The sequence below is a fragment of the Staurois parvus genome, unplaced genomic scaffold (assembly GCF_062004578.1).
Source record: "Staurois parvus isolate SC_StPar_1 unplaced genomic scaffold, SC_StPar_1.0 ptg000022l, whole genome shotgun sequence".
Lineage (NCBI taxonomy): Eukaryota > Metazoa > Chordata > Amphibia > Anura > Ranidae > Staurois > Staurois parvus.
The window spans coordinates 1136625-1147095 of record NW_028317818.1 but is presented as its reverse complement, the minus strand read 5'-3'; the positions used below and the strand labels follow the sequence as shown (position 1 = coordinate 1147095).

At 42.9% G+C, this 10471-nt stretch overlaps 1 protein-coding gene across 3 annotated transcripts in view; it reads left to right on the top strand.

Annotated features, from left to right (window-relative positions):
* The first annotated feature begins 4879 nt into the window (after nucleotides 1–4879).
* LOC149472138 (ubiquitin carboxyl-terminal hydrolase 22-A) overlaps nucleotides 4880–10471 on the top strand; it is a 154158-nt gene continuing 148566 nt past the window's right edge. The window contains exon 1 of one of the 3 annotated variants that reach the window (XM_089691529.1): nucleotides 4880–5116. The gene's annotated coding sequence lies outside the window, so the exon portion shown is untranslated. Of the gene's footprint in view, nucleotides 5184–10471 lie in introns of all 3 variants that reach the window. The other 2 variants (XM_089691515.1, XM_089691521.1) reach the window with 2 other exon arrangements.

The window sequence follows — 10471 nt, the reverse complement described above, 5'->3', positions numbered from 1 at the left end:
TATATATATATATATATAAAACAAATAAACTCAGCAGTGTTCAGATACCACCATAAAAAAACTTTGGGAGGAGAGATCAGTTTTATTTGGAAATGGTTTTGCATGACCGCACAATAGTCAGTTAAGGTAGCGTAGTGCCGAATAGCAAAAAATGGCCTGGTCAAGAAGGGGTAAAAGTGGTTTAAAAAAAAAAAAAAGCCTGCAGATGAACGCTGCCATCTTCAAGTTTGTGTTCATCTGCAGTGTCGTATGTTTTAAATCAATATTCCAAAAGCAAACTTTTTTTTTGGTCTGAATATCCTTTTATTTTCACCTGGTGATCCTGCCAGTAAGTACTTTTTTTCAACAGTACAAGCTAAAAACAGTTTTTTGTGTGATTTTTTTTTTTTTTTTTTTTTTTTTTTTTTTTTTTAAACTTTTATCCCAAAAGGAACAAAACTGCTTAAAAATTTTTTGTAAGTGCATCTAACACTATCCTCCCCTAGACTGACAATGCTGCTGCCCAAAAGGTGTCTCTGTTGCTCCTTGATCCTTACTCTAGCTACCCTAATAAAGTGTTCCTAGCTGCACTACCAGGTGAAGACGGGAAAAAAAAGTCTAAGAAAACTAATGCAGCCACTACATCCAATGACTGGTAAGCTGTAATATTACATTTTTTATTTTGGGTTTAATGCTGTATTTGGAGTATAGCATAGTAAAAAGCAAAACAGGATTTTTACTAAGCATTGTGCCAAATAAAGCTCTGTATGTCCTTTTAAAAGAAGTAAATATATTTAGGTATGCATATAAGTTATTGAAATATTGTACGTTGGTCATGCTGAAACAGCTAAATTTGACATAAGTATCTAGATAGCAATAATGTCTAGGCAAAACCAGGGTAGCTGCAAATACTGTAGTTGCTTGAATTTAATTTGGTATCAGCCACCTACAAGTGCCTATACAGCAACATTCAGACTGGAAGATGGAGTTACAGGATTGGAACCCAATCAGGTGTATTGCTTTCAAATGTGTTGAGTGAGTGGTTTGCTTCTGCGAACATTAATTGATATTTATGAATATTTCTCCATTGTTTTCTGCAAACCCTCTTTTCTATTGTCTGTCCAACATACTCTAGGCCACAAGGTCACTTGAGTGGATAGATAACATTAGTTCAGCCACAGTTCTAGAGCTGTTTTACTGCAAATCCTTCCAAATTGAAAGCATTTGCAAATAATTTCTTTAAAATAATGAAGTGTTCTTGCATGGCAAGACTACTTACTGTTATCTCACATATATAGTCTTATTATTCTAGCCAAATTTACCACCCTAACTCCTCCCACAGTTTTACACTACATAGACAGTAATATACCGAAACGTGCGGATTGTTCCCGATTGCTGTGCTATTACTTTGTGGATTGTTTTTCGCCAAATGGTTCACGAAATATCGGCATTTTGTGGTGAAATTGGTCCCATAGGAATGAATGGCGGAATGTTCAAAACTAAAGTGGGAGCTGACAAAAGCTAGAGTGTGAGCTGAAAAATCAGGACATGATTTCTAAACTGCCATCACTCCCTCATTTTCAAGCCCACCTACACAAATCTTATATCAAAATGTTCAGCTATCCCTGCTGCCACTAAAAATGACTACGGCTAAGCCATAGTCCTGACAGTTTTCACAATATGACTATTTGTTTGCAACTCACATTGACATTCATTGAAACTCCACTCTAGCCACCTCAAATTTGAAGGGCAATATCTAAACTGTAACTGTGCCTTCATTTTTAATATTTCACAGACATACTATGCATCAAAATGTAGGTCTGGGTCTTGTGATTCTCACAATATAAAGCTCTTCGCTGTAGGATTTACAGTTTTTAAACTACAACCGTTTGAAGATGGCAACCGCCAGTGAAGTGAGCAAGTTGGAGAAGTTTGTTTTTAACCGCTCTTCTCTGGCCTTGCTGTAGAGTGAGTTGCCATAGGAACCCAGGTGTGTGAGCAGGCAGCAGAGTGACAAGCCACTCCACCCAGTTACTTTGCCCACTCCAGTTGTAGACTACTGGTGGAGGCAAGAACACTTCACACAATTTCCCCAGAAATTGTAGCTTTTCTAGTTAATGTTATATTCACCTACTCTGTGCAATGGTATTGCACAGAACAGCCATGAACCTCCTCTTCTGGGGAACCCCGCTGGCAATTTTGGCTCTTCTTCTGTTTCTGCCCCATAGAAAAGTCTTGCTATGGGGAGCAGATGTGAAGGCTTGATCCCAAGCTGGGCTGTGTGTCCATTGGCACCACACGCTGTGACTGCCTCCCCCCCCCCCCCCTTTCAAGATTTGACTAGCAGGAGCCAATGGCTCCCAATGCTCTCAGCCAAGCTGCATGGAAATGGGAGAGAAGACCAGCAGACTGGCACAGCAGTGTCAATGCAGGAGGGAATATATAAGGTCTCCCACATCATCCGCTGGTGTGAGTTTGTGTTCTAGAGCATGCAGTGGTGGACCCTGTGATCTGCTGTATCCCTCGAACCATATGTACCATATGATCGCTGTGTTTAATCACAGCAAGCACAAAATGTAAACAAGTTGCATGGTGCAGCCATCAGCTCTCTCCTGACTCAGTGCCTGTGTGAGAGAGAGCTGGTACAGCGATCTGTGTTTTCAACAGTTGCACAGTATTTTCTCCACCAAAACACCAGTGTAGTCAGTTACAGTGGCCTGGTGTTCCTGATTGCTAGCCACACCAGTGTTATAAAAAAAAAAAATGTTGCCAGCACCAGTGTACCTGGTCGCTAGCGACACCAGTCACACTGTCACCTAGCCAGTGACACTGATTACTGTGTCACCAGGCCTGTGTAAACTAGCACCAGGGCCCTGATTGCGACCACACCAATGCCAGTGTGCACCAGTGTCAGCCGAGCCAGTGAAGCCAGCAACCCTGTTCTGATCGCTAGTCACACCAGTAACAGTGTCTGCGGAGTCAGTAAAGCCAGCACTGCCACATCTGTACAGCCGCACCAGGGCCAGCATAACCTGATCGGCAGCCATTACCTGAATGCCATGTCAAAAAGAAAAGGTTCAGGAAAATCCTGGAAAGGCCTTTCAGATTCTGGGCATGACAGATGGGAGTAGCAGAATTATTACTGTCAGATTCTTTCACGTAAACCAATTAATTTAGATGTCTTGGTGTTTTTCTTAGCAAAGACATGTCGCAGAATACATTTTGGCCAAAATTTATGACGAAATTTGTTTTAAATTTTTTTTACTGGACGTGTTTTATAGCAAAAAGTCCAAAATATTGTTTTTCTCAATTGTCAGCCATTTTTTTTTTATAGCGCAAAAACTAAAAAACGCACAGACGATCAGATACCACCGAAAGAAAGCTCTATTTGTGTGAAAAAAAAGGACATAAACTTCATTTATGTACTGTATTGCATGACCGCACAATTGTTTGTTAAACTAGCACAGCGCTGTATAGCAAAAAATGGCATAAATTGCAGTATCTATACCATAGTTTGTAGATGCTATAACTTTCACACAAAGCAATCAATATACACTTATTGGGATTTTTTTTACCAAAAACATGTAGCAGAATACATTTTGGCCTAAATTTATAACTAACTTTGAGTTTACTATATATTTTTAATAGCTGAAAGTAAAAAATATAGTTTTTCTTCAAAATTTTTGGTCTTTTTTTGTTTATAGCGTGAAAAATAAAAAGCGCACAGGTGATCAAATTACACCGAAAGAAAGCTCTATTTGTGTGAAACAGAGTCCTGGTCATTAAGGGGGGGGGGGGGGTAAATCCTCAGGAGGGCAAGTGGTTAAATACCACCAAAGAAAGCTCTATTTGTATGAAAAAAATTAAAATTTCATATGGTTACTGTGTTTCATGACTGCACAATTGTCATTCAAAGTGCAACAGTGCTGAAAGCTGAAAATTGCTGTCTATCCTAGCACCTACCTAGGAGGGTTCTACACATATGTTCTCCTTTTCTTTATAGAAGTGTTTGTTTTTTTTATTAACAAGAATCTCTGTTGTGGAAAGAATGTTATAAAGCTTGTACTTCAAACCATTTATGTGATAAGAGATCTCTCTCTCCTGTTAAATGAGAACCTTCACAGACAGGCCAAGTACTGTGATTGTAGTTTCCTCAATGAATATAAAGTGTTTGCTGATTGGATGAAGTAGAGGTTATGATATAATCACTTCACCTGCTCCGGTCTCACGTGTTCTGTGTAAGGCATTGGGGCCAAGCCAGCAAGCTACATCCTGTGGTCACTATGGGGTAGGGAGACTACTCTGCTTTTAGAGCGATTCCTCACTTTCCCAATTGTCCTTCAGGTATGGCATCTACATATTTCCATTGGGCAATGTTGGATCAACGTAACTATGCAAACAAGAAACTATATTTGGAATTCAGCTTTATTTTTGCTAGCAGAGTTGTTGCAAAGTAACCCCAGCAATGGTACAGCACGCACAGGCGCATGTTACACATAATCTGCCCAAGACCTAATTACAACACTTCCTCCTTTTCTTAACCTGCAGGAAATAATCAAGGCAACTGCACTGTAGCGGAAGTGACCTCATCAATGCGTAGCCGGCATAGTGTGGGCAGAACCCGGCAGTAACACTTGCCCAGCGATAGACTGATTGTATTGCCAATCATTTTCCGCCCGTTTCACTCACTCGGGTGGAGGGACACGCCCCAACGAGTGACGTCCCTTCAAGCCAATCGCAAGCTCCGGCAAGAACCCTCTCGCAATATTTGGGCGGGACCAGAAATGCTGATCGACAGTCGACGGGCCCAGTGAGTGCACAGGAGGCCGCGGACAGGCCGTAGTGGGCGGAGAGCAATCTGAGTGGCAGACCGCTGAGCCAATAGCGCTTTGATTTGCCTTGAAAGGCTCCGGGAGAAGGTCGGTCCTGCCTCGTCGTGTGGCGCGGCCGGCGGGAGAGGTGGGATTCCTGGTCTGCATCGCCTGGGGAGACGGAGATAGTCCTGGCAATAAGAGGGGGCCGCGAGGATCGCACCCAGGAACTTGTCGCTGCCAACTGCATGCCAGCCGGGCCCGGACTTCCCTCTTCCTCGTGCTCTACGCAGTGGCGTCAGGCGCTTTGTCTGCATCCCAGGCGGGTGAGGCGGAGACACGAGTAGGAGGAGGGAGTGGGGAGCGACCCCACAGGGTGGAGGTACGGGGCAGGTATGGCATTGTGTACATCACACCGGCAAGGGGCATGGTGGAGAGCAGCGCTGTACCTGTGTGTGGGGTTCATGGTAGCTGGAGAGCTTTTATGTTTCCTCATTAGACGGCATGCCGCAGGGACGGTCAGTCTCTATAGCCGGGTCAAGCGGACTGCTTCCCTTCCACACCGCCGCCAGCCTCTGAGCCTTTACAATGGGAGACAATGAGCCGGGCTCTCATCCTGGCCTCTATGGATACCTTTGTCAGGGGGCAGGCGCTGCATCAGGATGGATCCAATGGTGTCCTTGTTTACCTTGTCCATGGCCAGGGGGAGCTCAGCACCCGGGTGTGTCTACCTGCGCCAAATACCCAGCGGCCAGATGTGCCGGCCTTCCCTACTCATCCCTCTGCTGTCCTGCCCATGACTCCACACTGGTGTGCCATCATTGCTTCTGTCCCTGGATGTCACACAGGTCTGCAGCCTCCAGTCCTGGCTCATGTCACAGGAACACCTTGTAGATGGTACACTGGCATCCCCTTTAGGCTCTGCATTGCCCCATAGGTGGAGGTGTTCCAGTGTGACAGGTCTGGGCCAGTCATGTTCTTGTTGACATTTGGAGTCTTGATGAAGCAGGATTGGGCATGCAGGTATCTGTCATCACCTGGACCCAATGATGTTGCAGCGTGCCTGATCCCCATCCATCAACCTGTTAGCAATGTGTATACTGCAGATTTTTCTTCTGATATACTTGCTGATTACATTTGTCACCTAGGAAGGGTCATATTGGTGAAATTGTATCCAGTTTTTTAGAGAATTGGAATTTTGTATATGCAAAAAATACATTTGATCATTTTTAATGAGTGCACATCTATTTTAGGGCTTGTTCACACTTGCTTTGGTCTCTGAAGAGTAATCTGTGATCAGATTGCTCTTCAGAGAGCATTTGACAGGTGGGGAAGAGACCCTGTATCACCTCTTCGCCACCTACTCTAACCCTTTCAGCTCTGCACTAGAGTGTTGAAACCATGTGCATTGCATGGGGTTAAGGGGCGCTTGCAGAATGGCCCTTTTCACATGAACAGGTTACACATCTGCCAAAAGTGACAGGAGGTGTAATTCCTACTGTGGTATGTGTACACCCCTGGCTACTGCAGCTAAAGGGGGAGTGGTTGGAAACGCAGCTCATCTGCAGGGTTTTACTACCCCTCAACTGTGTCAAGCCCTTAGAGCTGATTAATAGAAAATGTGCTTGTATCAAAAAGGAAAAAAGTTCTCTCCTCATGCTAACTTCATGTGCTGATGGATATTGCCCTGAGCAGCTATCCTCCAGTGCTGGCGTTAAAGTGATATTAAAGGCATTCTTTTAAATAACAAAAATGTCATCCCTGCTCTGTGTAATTGTTTTGCACAGAGTAGCCCTGATCCTCCTCTTCTCAGGTCCCCTGGTACTCCTGCCGAGTTTCCCAGAGAAAGCAGCTTGCTATGGGGGCACCCAAGCCAGCTTGCTCCTGAGCTGCTATTGTGTTTCCATTCACACACAAAGCTGCAGCTCCACCCAGTCCCCTCTTTCTTCTCACTGGCTGTGATTCGCAACAACAGGAGCGAATGGCGCCTGTTTGTCTCAGGCAATGAGGAGCGAGAGTCCCCAGAGAGCTGAGGGACATCCCTGGATTGCGATTGGGCTCAGGTACGTATTGGGGCCTGCTGCACACAGAGGGTTCTTTACCTTCATGTGTAGAATGCACAAAGGTAAAAAACCTTCAGCCTTTACAACCACTTTAAACATTGTGCTGCTTGTTCATCCCCCCCCCATTCACTATTCAGAGACCTCATACTACTATTCTCCCACAATGCAACTCTTGTGAATGGGCAGCAGAAATCCTGTATTTTATCTGCTCCTCCTTCTTCAACAGAATGCTTTGTGCTTTTTTGGGGGGGTTGAAACAGCAGGCTGTTTGATACAGAGGAGACACTCCATATCTTCTGCATTAAAGTATTCTTACCTGCTTTATCATCATGTAGCTCAGTGTACAATTTTGGTATTTGCCGAGATGAGAAAATGCTCACACATGACATCCTTTCAGCCCAACCAATCAAAATGGCTGAAGAGGGGAACCTGGAAGTAGATGGGCTGGCAAAGGAGCACTGGGACACTGGATTGCTGGAGTGGAGGTAAGTATACTTCTGAATGTTTAGCTGCTCTCCTGAAGTTAAACTGAAAGCAGAAGAAATGCATATCCCAAAGGATTTGTATTTGTCAGTCAAGTTCTGAGATTGATGCATCAATTTATATGCCAGCACAGGAGACCTGATTTCTTTCTGCTACCTACAGGTCTGGTTTCTCCCCAGCCTGTGATTGGCCAGTGAAATGTGCAGCAGTTCTAATGAGCTAATAATTTCTGTTAATCTGCTCTCTCCTTCTGTCAGCATTCTTCCAGCACATCTATTTGGTTCCTTGTGCTGCTTCTCCCATCCTGTGCTTTGCCACACCAGGGATTGCAAGAGGCCGATACCAGGAAAATCCTAGTACTGGTACTATTTACGGGTAAATATATTTATTGATTGATACAGGGCAGCATACATTTTTTTTTTTTTTTTTTAAATACCAGATTTAAAATGCCAAACAAAGCTGGTAGGTAAGTAACTGAAGTTGTCAGGATGTCTGCCTTCCGCACGATGGCAACGCTCAGCCTGGGTGAAGGAGGATTAGTGCTAAGAGCCATCCAGATGTGCTGTATGCAGATATACTAGCAAGGACCATGCTGACAGGAGATGAGAGCAGAGGTTTGTGTTCACTAGTCTGTTGCTGCTCCTTCATTGTCCAGTCAGACCTAGTTGTATTTAACTACAGCAGAGAAAGTCAGGTCATCAGGATGGTTTTGCTATCTGGAAGGGCTGTGTAAATCTCAAGGTGTGATGGTTATTTTTTAGCAACATGTATAAGTAATACAATAGTGGATCGTTGATCAGGGGAGAATCTGATTGCTTTAGGGGATCAGAAATTATTTTTTTTTTTCCCCTGCAGCAGCAAATTGTACAATGCTTTATGCAATGGGGTTTTGTCTTTATCTAGATTGACTCTTGGTTTAGGGATCTGTGATTGCAGATTTTTAAAACAAAATCTGTCCATTCCTTGCTCTTGATGGGACACATGTCCTTACTTTTTTTTTTTTTTTTTTTTTTTTTTCCCCCCCTCAACATGCATCACATTGCATCTATGAACGGAAATGCATCACCTTAACCAGATAAAACTAATATTATTTATGCATCTCATATGTGTATTTATCAGTTTTTATTTTCTGGGGTTTGGCTTTAAATTTCAAATGCCTATATTGATTGTTGAGCGTTTATTGATGCATTCAGTAGTTTTCTGGGATGCCACAGGAATAATTACTTTAGCGCCTGTTTGATGCATAAGAAGTTGCATAAAACAGCATTTGTAGTCTACCTCTTTAAAATAGAACCCTGATAAATGAAGCATCACGAAATCTTTAGGGCTCTATTCACACGTTTGTAAGCTCATGCATATTGAGTTGTGTTATGGTGTGTGTTCACATGCGCACACCACGATATATAGGGTATATTTATGGTGCATTGCCATTCATTCTTAATTGCACCCCAATACAATACAGTGTTGGCTTCCTGGTGCCCAACCTGTGTCCCAATGGTACTAATTTTGTGACCCTTAAGCCCCAACATTCAGTAGTCAGTGCTTTCCTTGCCTAGGTGCTTACTCCAAGACCGAAAATATTCTTTAAACTGCTTTCTACTAGCTAAGTGATTTTGTTTTTTCTTTAGCACTTTTTTTGCTGGCTATTCCTTTTGTGTATTTTTTTTACTATAACTTTTATAATGCATCTTGCTGATGCTTTCTTTTAAAGGGGCAGTAATGGCTGTGAACTTGATCTCATATAACATGTCCCCAGTTTCTGGCAGTCTCCTGCATGTGTCCAGTCTGTAATCTTTCCTGCCGTATGTCAAATTTATTACCATTTTTCTCATAACGTAGCGTACACTAAAAGTGGTTCTAAAGTTAGTGGTATTAAATGCAAAAGCAAACATTTATTATATTGCAGCTTGCCAATTCTTGCATATGGTCACTGCATTGGTTTTCTTTTTTAGCCTGTCTGTTTTTTTTGTTTTTTTTTCAAAATGGCAAGCTCTCTTGCAGATGTTTCAGTTACAGGGATGAGACAAACCATTTACCACTGACATTTTTGCATACAATGATCAACTTTAATTTACTCATGTGAAAACTGCTTATGAGTCAGCTGGCGTTTAGCTTCAGTTAGTGTACCTAAGTCTGCTAATACATTTAACTATCCACTCCCCCCAGATTGACAATGCTGCTGTCCAAAGTTTCCCCTGTGCTCCTTCATCCCAAGTAGAGGCACCCTAATGCAGGAGGTGAGTTATTGGCCATATCACCAGGTGGAAACGGAGTGGGGAAAAGCCAAAAAAAGAAAACGAATGCAGCTTACCAATCCTTCGATGTGGTGGCTGCAATATAAAAAAGTTTTTGTTTTGGGTTTTAATACCGGTTTAACAAAGTTTTAACACTTGGATGTGCTCCCCCAAACACTTACCTGAATCCTCTATTGATCCGGTGCTGTGCCCGGCTACATATCTTCTCTTCCCCCTCCCTGTTCTCACGGGGTTCATTGAAAGTAGTGGGATCCATTTGCTGCTGTCAGTCAAATCCTATGAGGAGGAAGCAGTGAGTAGGTCCGAACTGGTGTGTGCATGGATGCACACAGCCCGGCTTGGGAGCTCACGGCTTACTATGGGGGGACACACAGAAGAGAAGGAGCAGAAAACAAAGATGGGGGACTTCAGATGAGGAGGTGAGGGACCTCTTTGTGCGACACCATTGCACAGAGCAAGTAAGTATAATATGTTTGTTTTAATAAAAAAAAAAAGCCTTGTATTTCATTTAAAACAAAAAACTACCTTTACAATTGGCTGTTTTTGAAACCCCCCAGATATCATGTTAATTTACCAACACTGTTGTAATCCAACATACCTGCTCTTCAGCACATGTATATATTCTCTGTATATTCTATGAGTGCTACTTGGCTGAAAAAAAGTGGTTTTTTTTTTTGTTTTGTTTTTTCTTAAGGTATGAGCACTTGTGTTTATTGCTCTTGGGGGATAGGGGTGGTGTTGCTAATAAGGGACCCGTTGGTGGACTTTTGGGCAGCTTTTATACTTGTTTTTATACTTTTATACAAGTTGTGCTTGGGCAAGACTGCTGCATAGTCTGGGTTTTCTATCATGGACTAAATTTCTTGGCAGATACTTTATT